The following is a 13,281-nucleotide window of genomic DNA, read 5'->3' as shown; positions in this document are numbered from 1 at the left end:
CATGCAAATGAAAGTTCTGAGAGCTTAATGACTGGTGTCTGGGTTGTGTCAGGACGCAGGACCTGCTTGTGATAGGAAAAGATAGGTGAACTCAGTTTATCAAGGATTTGGGGGAAAAAGGCTTCCTTGGTGGTCCACAGGTTAAGACTCAGCCCTTCCACTGCAGAGGGGATGGGTTCAATCCCTGGTCAGGGAAGCTAAGATCCTGCATGCCATGCGGTGTGGCCCCAAAACATTTTTTTTAGGTATTTATGGGAAGAGCTTCAGGGAGAACTGTAAAGATATAAATAAGGTAATTAATGAATTTTAAACAATTATTTTGCAGTGAAATTAAGTTTTAAACCTAACTTCACCATTACTTTTTGCCTTGCATCAATGCAGTTAGTTCACATCAATCAAAAAACTTTTTTTCAAAATAATCGCTGACTTTTGACATATTGTTTGAAAACCACACATATTGTATTGCTTTCAGAACCAGGGCCAAGCTGCTTCACATATTGCATTACAAAGGAAACAATTTATGGAACCAAAGGGGTGGTAGCAGCTACCAAATCTTGTTTAGGAATTTGTCCTCCGTCTCAGTAGGAAAACAGCCATAAAGTCAGTGACTAGAATAAGCAAAAAGAAATCTGCAGCATTAGCCTGTCTAAAATAATTTTCTTCCAAATGTTATAAATCATTTCTGTCTGTGCTCTACTGTTGATGATGCCCTTTAAAAAGTAAAGGTAAAGAACAGCATCCACCAAAAAGTGCCTATATCATGGAATGGAAGAAAAAGAGGAGGGATCAGGGCTAGCTAAGCATTCTACATTCAATTTCACTGACAGTGTTAAGGAACATAACCAAAGTCAGATGGTTAAGGAAAGAGAAAACTTACCTGGTTTTGTCAGTCCTGGGTTTATAAGGACCAGAGTAGACTAAAACTGTGAGAAAAATCTGGGCCAACAGCATTGTCAAGGGATGAGAGAGTGATTTGTCCTACTTCTTCCTAATTACCTTATTCTCACATTAGCATTTAAAAAATAAAGCTATCCAGAAGGATGGCTGGAGGTACATATCAGGGCAGCTGACAGGTTTTCCCCAAAGCAGTGTTCCTCCAAAAAATGACAATGACAGTTGACACTTGGTCTAAGTCTATGTCAAGAGCCTTGATTCTCTCTCTCTCTTTTTAATTTGACTTTTTTTTCTTGTTTAAGAATCAGTTTAAAAACTAGTGTGAATTTTATCAAGCCTCTGCATTCATCTTCTGGTTTACAGAAAATACAAGCAACAGAGAAGTAGTTCTTGAGCTTGATCATGGTTTAGAATCCCATAGAGGGCTTGTTGAAACTGTGCTGGGTCCCACCCCTAGAATTTCTGATTCAGGTTTAAAGCAGAAGGCTTAAGATCCAATGCATGGTCCCACTCATGGTCCTTTTCTTTGGTTTTGACACCAGTAATGTCTTATGTGTATGTGCTAAGTCGTTTTAGTCGTGTCCAACTCTTTGTGACCCCATGAACTGTAACCCACCAGGTCTCAGATAGAACCAAAGCTGACCCATGGTGGACTTGAAATATAAGTGAAAAATAAGCATTTGTTGCTATAGGCCACTGAGATCTGGGGATTGTTATCATAGCATAATTTATTCTCACTAATATAGAACTTATATTACGTATACTTGGCATTCTACAGTAGATTTGGTTTTGCCTGAAAACTAAAGAAAAATAAAATAAATGGAAAGGCAAATAACATTTCACTTCTCTTAGGCTGGTTCTATATATGTGTTCTAGTCATATACACACCAAGAGCTCTGAGACCTTATGCAAACTACTTAACCTCTGTGTCCACACAAGCAGCATTAAGGGCAAGGGCCATCTACTTGTGCTTATTATTAATCAGTAATAAGTCTGAACAAAAATCAGTTTGTTCAAAAATGAATCAAAAAGAAATATATATATATATATTAGTTTTGTATACTTCATTATATATATACACACACATATGTATTTGTGAAGCACACAAAACCTAACAGTGGAAGAGAAAGAGCATACTTATGAAAATGACTCACTACTGTGTGCCAGACATTCTGCTAAATGCTGGTAATAGTAAGCAACAGATTTGGTCTCTGCCAAATTAGGTTTACAGTGAGGTAGGGAACACAGATATTTATAAAGTAATAACAAGTGTCATGCAAACATTCTAACATCAAACCACCACCTTGAAACACTCCAGTTATCTGCACTTTCCATTCCTACACCTATGTTTCCAAGCATTGACCAAAACAGAGCAACTAGAGAGGTAAGTATGAACCAGATAATGCAAGGCCTTACACACTCTGCTGGGAAATTCTCTCTGCAAAACAGGAAGCAAAACTCATGTATGAAGAGAGGAAAATGATCATTGGTATGGGGCTTAAAGAGGGTGGTCAGGGTTAGGAACAGCTATTATGGAAATGAGAGAGGTCACATAAAAGGATTCCTGAGAGGCACCAAGGCTCTCCACTGCAGGGGTCTCCATATTAATATTATAGTTGTGTGGCTTTTTCCTCCCAAAGCAGTGCTTGGAAACCTAGGTGTAGGAATGGAAAATGCAGATAACTGGAGTGTTTCAAGTTAGCAATGTAATGTTAGAGTGTATTAAAGGGTGATTCAAGTGTTCTGCTTACAAGAGTGGTTGAAGTCAAAGGCCATGGGCCTGTCAGGGGATGTGAGGGCTCTGTGGATTTTGAAGAACAAGTGTATTGGGACTAAGGGAGACACAGGGCTGCAAGAATGAGGATTGAGTCCAAATAAATGGGGTTTGTAAACTTAAGGTTTTAGCTACCACACAGTATGAAGTGATGGATATCTAGATTTTATAGAATGGGTACCTGGGAATGGATGGATTAAGTAGAATAGATGTCAAGTCATCTGGACTGAGGAAGTTAAGAAAGCAAGCCTTAGTCATGGGTGTTGGATTCATCAGGTTGATGGCAGTAATTCAGGTGGAGAGGGAAACTTATTCAGGAAGTAGATGATGTTGGCAAGGGAAGATAAAAGGTCCACCTGATGGAGTGGACCCTGAAAGAGAAATCTTGCAAGGGGCAAAAGGAACATCAAAGTGTCAAGTGAGAAAGCTTCAAGAGCGAGGACATACTACCTTTGGGGTGATGGAGTGTGGGAGGAGAGAAATCAAGAGAGCAGGCAAAAATGAGTCAATATTTTTAATTGCATGGTGGAGAGAAAATGTTATTATTAACCTGTTTGGAAGGTCTAGAGGGGAGGTTTTGTGTTTTTGGGTAGAAGCTTAATTTGAGGCCATGGGGAATGGCTAGAGACTGAGTAGGCAGGAAAGAAGCCACAGCCATTGCAGGTTCGGGTGGGCTGAAATCCACGGGACCAAGCTCCTGCCTGTTACTGAGGGGTGGGCTCCTATCCCTGACCTTTAACCTCCAGGATCCGTGAACCATTGCGCCCATTGTGTTCCTTCCCGGAGGGAGGGCAGCAGAAGGCGCATGCGCCCTGGACAGAGCTACAGAGGTGGGAACGGTCGGCAGAGGGCGCAGGAGCTCAGGCCGGAGCCATTTGGGCGGGGCACCCGTCTCGGGGAAGGAGTTGAGAGCAGAGGTCGGCGGGAGAGCGGGCTCTGCGCGAGGTAACAGGCGGTGGGCGTGGCCATGGGGGGGGGGGGCGAGGCGGTTCCGGAAGGAAGTAGTTCCGGGTCCCGCGGCCCGGCTGAAGGTAGCCTTGTTGTCGCTTCTGTGGGAGGTGGCGGCCGTGCGAGGGGCGAGGCCCGAGGGGCCGGCAGCGGCGGCGGCGGCGGCCGCGGCGGCGGCGGTCGCGGGAACTTCTCGATCCGGTGAGCGGCCCTGGGGGGCGGGCAGGTCGAGGAGGCCCCGGCCTGAGGGGAGGGCGTGTCCGTCGCCTGGGAGGAACGGTTCTTGGGGTAGCGGTTGGGGCGGTTGAGGCGGCCCAGCTTGGGATCCCGGGGGACTGCTCCCTTATCTCTGGACACTAGACCGGTGACTTATTTTAGAAGCGACGACCCGGGCACCTGCTGCCGTGGTCCTGACCCTCGCCCGTCGTCGGGCAGGCTTCGGATCCCAGTGGTTACAAGCGTCTTTCTTGGGGACGGGCGGGGGGAGGGGGCGGTGCCCAGGGACGGAGCCCTTTTCCCAGAGGCGCCTGCCGACGCGTCGCCTGAGGGACCCGAGCCGAGGAGCCCCCGCTTTGTCCTTCTCCAGAGGCTCTCCTGCCGGGAAGCGGCGTCTTGCTCTGGTAACATCCAGAGTGAGTAGTGAAGGCTGCTCTTTATCCTACGTTGGAAAGTACAACTTGTCTTTTTAGAACCGTATATTGAAAATTGCATCTTCTGTGGTTCTCTGAGGTGTGTTTGGGAAAATGGGCCGGCTACTGTCAGGTTTGGCCTGTCCGTAGGTCGGGAGGGAAAGAAATCGGAGAGAAACTTATCCTCCCACATATTTTCCTGCCGAGGTGCTTTTTGAGCTGCCTCTTAGGTGATTGCTTTTCTTTTCTGAAACAAACTAAAAACTACAGGTAGAAATCAAGAAGGTCTCCCAGACTTCTGGCCAGGCAACCTTCTTAACGTTTTCCTGAATTTGAGCTGGTATGACTGAAAGACTGGAATTTGAAAATAAAAGATTTTGATGTAGATTCATGATGAGTGCTTTATTTTTCGATGGTGTTTTCATGGTAACGGTGTAAAATGCTTTTTTTTTTCACGTGGTATTTTTAAAATGGCTACTAAAGTGTTCTTTTGAAAGCCCTGCTCTTTCACACCCTCCCCAGAAGCCTTTAAAACATCTGATTAGAAATATTTACATAGCGAAATATTTAATAATATATTTATATATACAATTTCTAAAATATACAGAACCACGGTGAGGAAGATAACTCCTCTTTCACCGTTCAAATAACCGTTGTGAATGTTTACGCTGGGGATACACCTTCCATCTGTTTTTTTTTTTTTTTGCAGAGATGAATGTATGAATTATGAAGTAGATTCTCTTTGATAACCAGTTTTTTTGTTTCCTGACTACATAGCATGCTGTTATTTGGCTGCAGTAATTTACGTAGTTGGTTATTCCCAGTTTGTCACTACTTAAACACTTCGTTGGAGAAATATAAAATCTGCACATCCATGATTACTGTTTTAGTGTACATTCCTAAGTGATAGAATTGTTGGTGTTTTTTTTTTTTTAATGTGAATTTCCCTCTGGAAAGGATGTGCTATTTTGCACTCCCACCAACAATATGTGAGTGTCCTTTTCCCCACCCTAACAAAAGGCAACAGTTAAAGGATTTCTATTGGAACCCTTCAAGGCCATTTATGTTCTGCAATCAAGAACAGGCATCCTTCTGTAGATGTCCTCTTCTTCCCGCCCCGCCCCGTCCCCATCCCCCATGCCGCTTATTTGTTGATGACATTCTTCGCACCCGCCCCCCACGCTGCTTATTGGTTGATGGCAATTCTGTTTCTCATCTTCTACCTTCACTAGTTTCCTAAAGAAGGGTTATCTTGGTGAGGCAAAGGCATTATAAAGTGAACAAAAAAAAAAATAAAGTGAACAGATTTGAAGTCAGGACTTACTCGAATTCCAGTATATCTGATTATCTTGAGCATGGACAGTTTGCTCAATTCTGAATTGGAGGTTATAGTGCCTTTACTTTGCGTTTCTTGCAGGGTGATTTTAAGGGTCAAATGAAAGTACATTTTTTTTTTGAAAGTACATTTAAACATACTTTGTCTTGTTGCTAATTTTTACCATATTATAAAACTGTCAGAACACATGAGCATATTGATTTTCTAATGTTAATTTCTGAATTCAGAAAGCTGTTCTGTGATACTCTTTGCCCCCACTCTTTCACCTTTTAAATTTGAAGTTTTATGCTGATGCCCAAGATTATATTGAAAATGATACCAGAGTTATGAAATTAAATGAATGATTGAATCTACTAGTGTTGAAGGAGAAAATAAATAAAAGCACTATATATAACGCTGAGAGGGACAGATAAAAGCTAAATAAAACACAGTCCTTGAGATCATGATGAATAAAACATAGTCTTTGTGCCCTACAGGTTACAGAATATCCAGGCAGCTAGCGGACATAAAAGCTGCTTTCCAAATTTAGACGGCAATTTTAGATGTGATGCAGGATGTCAACTATTCTCAAGTGTGCTAAAGTCCAATTCTGCTGACCAGGCAGTCACTTCAGAGTCATCTTTCTGAAGGTAGGAGTTGCAAGGCGGGGAAGTGTTAATGTTGGAGTCTGAGACTCTGGATTCTGATTTTTCATCTTTCTCTTGGGGCAGGTTGGTTAACTTTTCTGAGGCTTGGTTTCTTCATCTGTGAAATGGAGGTAATTCTGGCTTCCTCAAAGGCTTATGAGGATTAAATGAGATAGTGTTTGCAAAACAACTTAGTGAACTAGGAAGTACTGGTACTTTTGTGATCCTTCTTATCCAGTGAAGACTGAGCTTCTGCAGTAAAGAAACTGGGTCTCTTCTGACTTTGTATGATTTGCCCCTAGCAGTTGCTAGCAGTGAGTAATGTTTGCCAAATTAACATAAAATGTGACTGATGATAAAAATTCAGTGTGGACATTTGAAGAATGTAATATATAAATGTGGAATATCGAGAGAAATTGACTACATTATTTGGAGTTGATAGTAAGGAATCAAAGGAAACACTGAACTAATTGGGCCTAGACAGATTTCTACTATGACTGTGGTTCTACATTTTGTCCCCAGTGCCGTGCACATAATTTTTCCTTACCAATAATCAACCTGCTCAAGTTGCTCCCATTTTAAAACCTCCTGCCTAGACCCTTATCCCTCAACTGCAACCCAGCTACTCTCCTCCCCTGCCAGACAGATTGTTAGAAAATGTTGTTAGTAATTGGCTTTCTCCGTCTCCTTACCTTCCTCAAGCCATGTATTCACACTTTTCATTCCTTTTATTGGGTCTCTATATAGCTTTTGCCATGAAAGTCTCCTTTATTGAAACATCCTTCTATGCTCCAGGGTTCCCGCCTTCCTCAGAGGATGTTTGTTCTCAGTCTTGGCTGGTTCATCTCCTCGAAAGGTTAATGTTCCTGTGGGCTTGATCCTTATCCTGATATACCAGCTCTGGAATAATTTATAGAGCATTGAGGCAATATGATGTTTGAAGATTTGGTAGAATTCCCTTCTGAAACAATCTGGGCCTGCTGCTTTTTCATGTAATGTTTTCTTAATAACTTTCTCTGTTTCTTCTATGGAAACTGGTCTGTTCAAGCTTTTTAATGTGGTCAATTTTAGTAATAATCGGTTTTTCTAGAAAATTATCCATTTCATCAAGGCTTTCAAATTTATTGGATAGAGGGCTATAAAATAATCTCATTATTTAAAATTTTTCTTCTATTTCATTGGTTATTTCCCCTTTGCTCTTTTTTAGTTTGTGTATTTATACTTTCTCTCTTTTTTCCTAGTCAAGTTATATTATTTAGTGGTTTATCCATTTTAATTTTTCCCAAAACTACAGAATTCTGATTTATTACTTAGATCTACTTTTCTCTTCCTCTACTTTTATCTTTATTTCCTTCCTTGTGCTTTCTTTTGGTTTACTTTGCTGCTTTTTAGTTCCTTTTTTTACCTTCAAAATAAATTTGTTTACTTTTATTCTTTCATTTTTATTGATAAATTTGTTTAGTGCAATAAATTTTTCTTTGACGACTACTTTAAATGCATCCCATAGAATCTGATATGTAGAGCTTTTATTGTCATTATTTCTTTAAAGATCTATGTTAGTATTTAAAAAACCATACACCATGACCAAGTGGGCTTTATCCCAGGAATGCAAGGATTCTTTAATATCCACAAATCAATCAATGTGATACACCACATTAACAAATTGAAAGATAAAAACCATATGATTATCTCAATAGACGCAGAAAAAGCCTTTGACAAAATTCAACATCCATTTATGATTAAAACTCTCCAGAAAGCAGGAATAGAAGGAACATACCTCAACATAATAAAAGCTATATATGACAAACCCACAGCAAGCATTACCCTCAATGGTGAAAAATTGAAAGCATTTCCCCTAAAATCAGGAACAAGACAAGGGTGCCCACTCTCACCACTCCTATTCAACATAGTTTTGGAAGTGTTGGCCACAGCAATCAGGGCAGAAAAAGAAGTAAAAGGAATCCAGATAGGAAAAGAAGAAGTGAAACTCTCGCTATTTGCAGATGACATGATCCTCTACATAGAAAACCCTAAAGACTCCACCAGAAAATTACTAGAGCTAATCAACGAATATAGTAAAGTTGCAGGATATAAAATTAACACACAGAAATCTCTTGCATTCTTATACACTAACAATGAGAAAACAGAGAAATTAAGGAAACAATACCATTCACCATTGCAACAAAAAGAATAAAATACTTAGGAGTATATCTACCTAAAGAAACAAAAGACTTATACATAGAAAACTATAAATCACTGATGAAAGAAATCAAAGAGGACACAAACAGATGGAGAAACATACCGTGTTCATGGATTGGAAGAATCAATATTGTCAAAATGGCTATACTGCCCAAAGCAATCTATAGATTCAATGCAATCCCTATCAAGCTACCAACGGTATTTTTCACAGAACTAGAACAAATAATTTCACAATTTGTATGGAAATACAAAAAACCTCGAATAGCCAAAGTAATCTTGAGAAAGAAGAATGGAACTGGAGGAATCAACCTGCCTGACTTCAGACTATACTACAAAGCCACAGTCATCAAGACAGTATGATATTGGCACAAAGACAGAAATATAGATCAATGGAACAGAATAGAAAGCCCAGAGATAAATCCACGAACCTATGGTCACCTTATCTTTGACAAAGGAGGCAAGGATATACAATGGAAAAAAGACAACCTCTTTAATAAGTGGTGCTGGGAAAACTGGTCAACCACCTGTAAAAGAATGAAACTAGAACACTTTCTAACACCATACACAAAAATAAACTCAAAATGGATTAAAGACCTAAATGTAAGACCAGAAACTATAAAACTCCTAGAGGAAAACATAGGCAAACACTCTCCGACATAAATCACACCAGGATCCTCTATGATCCACCTCCCAGAATTTTAGAAACCAAAGCAAAAATAAACAAATGGGACCTAATGAAACTTAAAAGCTTTTGCACAACAAAGGAAACTATAAGCAAGTTGAAAAGACAGCCCTCAGATTGGGAGAAAATAATAGTAAACGAAGCAACAAAGGATTAATCTCAAAAATATACAAGCAACTCCTCCAGCTCAACTCCAGAAAAATAAATGACCCAATCAAAAAATGGGCCAAAGAACTAAACAGACATTTCTCCAAGGAAGACATACAGATGGCTAACAAACACATGAAAAGATGCTCAACATCACTCATTATCAGAGAAATGCAAATCAAAACCACAATGAGGTACCATTATACGCCAGTCAGGATGGCTGCTATCCAAAAGTCTACAAGCAATAAATGCTGGAGAGGGTGTGGAGAAAAGGGAACCCTCTTACACTGTTGGTGGGAATGCAAACTAGTACAGCCGCTATGGAAAACAGTGTGGAGATTTCTTAAAAAACTGGAAATAGAACTGCCATATGACCCAGCAATCCCACTTCTGGGCATACACACCAAGGAAACCAGATCTGAAAGAGACACGTGCACCCCAATGTTCATCGCAGCACTGTTTATCATAGCCAGGACATGGAAGCAACCTAGATGCCCATCAGCAGACGAATGGATAAGGAAGCTGTGGTACATATACACCATGGAATATTACTCAGCCATTAAAAAGAATTCATTTGAATCAGTTCTAATGAGATGGAGCCCATTATACAGAGTGAAGTAAGCCAGAAAGATAAAGACCATTACAGTATACTAACACATATATATGGAATTTAGAAAGATGGTAACGATAACCCTATATGCAAAACAGAAAAAGAGACACAGATGTATAGAACAGACTTTTGGACTCTGTGGGAGAAGGCGAGGGTGGGATGTTTCAAGAGAACAGCATCGAAACGTATATTATCTAGGGTGAAACAGATCACCAGCCCAGGTTGGATGCATGAGACAAGTGCTCGGACCTGGTGCACTGGGAAGACCCAGAGGGATCGGGTGGAGAGGGAGGCAGGAGGGGGGATCGGGATGGGGAACACATGTAAATCCATGGCTGATTCATGTCAATGTATGACAAAACCCACTACAATATTGTAGAGTAATTAGCCTCCAACTAATAAAAAAGATCTATGTTCTATGTTAGAGTATCCAGGAATTGTTTAATAAGAGATTTTAAAATTTCTAGGTGAAATTTGTTTTTTGTTCTTATTAGTAAACTAGTTTTATTGCATTATGATCAGAAAGTTTTGTTTGTAATGTTTCTATTATGTGCAGCTAACTGATGTGTTCTTTGTGACCTAATGTATGTTGATTTTTGGTGAATGTGATGTAGAAACTTCAGAAGAATATTGTCTAGTATCAGAATGTAGAGTTTGATGAATATACTTAAGATATACTCTGTTGATTTTGCTGTTTAGATCTTCTATCTCATCTTTGTCTTAATACCACTAAGCATGTTATATGAAAGTCTCCTATTATTAGTGTTTCTATGTCTCCTTGCATCTATTGTAGTTTTCGTCTCATGAAGGTGGTTGCAGTGTTATTTGCTGTAAATATGTGTATTTTTATTTGCTCTGTCTTCATCGAGGATTGTGACTTTTAACATTAAAGTGTCTTCGTTTGACATGATGAATGCTTTGGGACTTGAATTCTGCTTTGCCTGATTCCAGATTCCCCACCCGTGCTCTCTTTATGTTTGCATTTGCCTTGTATAATTTGGCCATCCTTTTATTTTTAACCTTTCATGATTACTTTGTTTTAGATGTGTATTTTATACAAATACTTGTTTTGTGAGCCAGATTCAACCTGTTTATTTTAGTAGGTGAGTTAAGCCCATCACATTTACTGTTAGGACTGATATGTTTGGTCTATCATAATATTTTATAATCATGTGTATTTTGTTATACTTGCTATTTCTTTATGCTGTGATGTGTAGTTTTTGCTCTTCTATTTTAAAAATAGGAAGGTTTTTATTTTTGTCTAATGGTTAACCTTTGTACTTATGCCTTTGCTCCCCATTTGTGTGCTAAGTCGCTTCAGTTGTATCTGACTCTTTGCAACCCCATGGACTGTAGCCCTCCAGGCTCCTCTGTCCATGGGATTCTCCAGGCAAGAATACTGGAGTAGGTTACCATGCCCTCCTCCAGGGGATCTTCCCAACCCAGGATCGAACCCACATCTCTTATGTCTCCTGCATTGGCAGATGTGTTCTTTACCACTAGCGCCACCTGAGAAACCCACTCCCCTATTTATTTAACCTTTTTTGTGTGTGAGAGAGATACAGCTGTGTCCATGAAATCAGAGTAGAATAATAATAGGCAACGGTGAGGTTCTGTATCCACTTCCAGCTCCTCCTTACTGGGAACTGGTGACAGCACCCAACCATTGTGGCTAGGAGAATAAACTGTGACCTGTTCTCTTGAGGTCTGACTTCCTCTGATCTGCTGATTGCCCTCTTGTTTTGTGGGTTCTGAGTTGACCTGGTTCTTTGCTGGCAGTGTGGCGTCTTTGTTACAAAGGCTTTCCTGGTCAGTTTTTTTGCATTTGTAGATGCTGAGTTCACATTTAGTATGGAATCACTGTCAGTTGTTGTTTTTTTGTAACAGCTTTACCGAGTTATAATTAATATGCCACACAATTCACCCATTCAATTCAGTGTTTTTTTTTAATATATTCAGTGTATATATATATTCACAGAGTTGTGTAACCATCATCACAGTCTAGTTTTAAAACATATTCATTACACCAAAAAGAAACCCTGTGCCCATTTCCCCCAGTGCCTCCCCTCCCCCTACCACACCCAAGCAACTGCCAGTCTACTTTCTGTTTCTATGAATTTGCCTATTCTGGACATTTCATATAAATAGAATCATGTAATATGTGATCTTTTGTGACTGGCTTCTTTCACTCAGCATAATGATTTCAAGATTCATCCCTGTCTGACTGTATGTCAGTACCTTGTTCCTTTTTATGGCCAGATAATATTCCATTGTATCGGGATACCACATTTTGTTTATTCATTCATCTCTCAATGAACATTTGAGTTATTTCTGCATTTTGGCAATTGTGAATAATGCTGTTATAAGCATTTGTGTATAAATCTTTATGTGGATGCATGGTTTTTATTTATTTTGAGTATATACCTAGGATTAGAATTGCTGGGTCATATGGTGACTGCTATGTTTAATTTTTTAAGAAACTGCCAGGCTGTTTGCCAAAGTGACCGAAACATTTCATTTATTTTCCCTGGGGCACCTGGTAATTTATTCTTCCCTTCTGAGATAATTTTTGGGCTTCCTTTGTGGCTTAGCTGGTAGAGAATACACCTGCAATGCAGGAGATCTGGGTTCCATCCCTGGGTTGGGAAGATCCCCTGGAGAAGGGAACGGCTACCCACTCCAGTATTCTGGCCTGGAGAATTCCATGGACTGTATAGTCCATGGAGTTGCAAAGAGTCAGACACAACTGAGCGACTTTCACTTCTGAGATAATTTAGTCTTTTTCTCCCATCCTTTCCGTTTAGTTCAGTTATTTTTTTTCAGTCATATCACTCTTTTTTGATATGTTTCTGTTCTTTTTAAATTTCTGATTCAAGGTGAATTTTTTAAATATACATTCCTAAATGCTTTGGGATATATTCTGTTTGGTGTATAAAGTTAGAGTTTGCTTCTGCTTCATGTTTTTTGGAGGACAAATTTTCCTCAGTTGAGAAATTGTCTTTTCCTGCTTTCTTGTAAACATATGGGGGTCATCAGATTAAAAGTTTTTCAGATCTAATGAGTATGAAATGGTACCCCGTTGTTTTAATTTTATCTTCCTGAGCAGGTAGTGTTGGGTATCTTTTTGTATGTTTATTGGACAGTTATGTTTCCTCTTTGTTGAAAACTCTTAAGGATGGAGTTGCCATTTATTGAGGTGGGGCAGATTTTGGAAGAAGATGTGGAGTTTGCTCTTGGACATGTTTACAGTGTCCAGCAGTCTGTTGGATGTTGAAGGCTGCAACAGAGAGGATAGGTGAGGGCTGGAGATGTCAACTTGGGGTTGTTAGTATATAGAGAGTATTTAAAGCCATGAGGTTGAAGAAAAGTGCAGACTGGGAAGAGAGTGTAGACAATGAAAAGTCAAAGACCGAAGTCATTGTTTAGAGGAAGACTG

The 13,281-nt window shown here is 39.9% G+C and overlaps 1 protein-coding gene across 1 annotated transcript in view; it reads left to right on the top strand.

Moving 5' to 3' along the window:
- The first annotated feature begins 4,141 nt into the window (after positions 1 to 4,141).
- BCLAF3 (BCLAF1 and THRAP3 family member 3) overlaps positions 4,142 to 13,281 on the top strand; it is a 54,100-nt gene continuing 44,960 nt past the window's right edge. Inside the window, exons 1-2 of the mRNA XM_020914391.2 lie at positions 4,142 to 4,248; positions 6,058 to 6,210. The gene's annotated coding sequence lies outside the window, so the exon portion shown is untranslated. The remainder of the gene's footprint in view (positions 4,249 to 6,057; positions 6,211 to 13,281) is intronic.

This window comes from Odocoileus virginianus, unplaced genomic scaffold (genome assembly GCF_023699985.2).
Source record: "Odocoileus virginianus isolate 20LAN1187 ecotype Illinois unplaced genomic scaffold, Ovbor_1.2 Unplaced_Scaffold_4, whole genome shotgun sequence".
Classification (NCBI taxonomy): Eukaryota; Metazoa; Chordata; class Mammalia; order Artiodactyla; family Cervidae; genus Odocoileus; species Odocoileus virginianus.
This window is presented reverse-complemented; position numbering and strand designations above follow the sequence as displayed.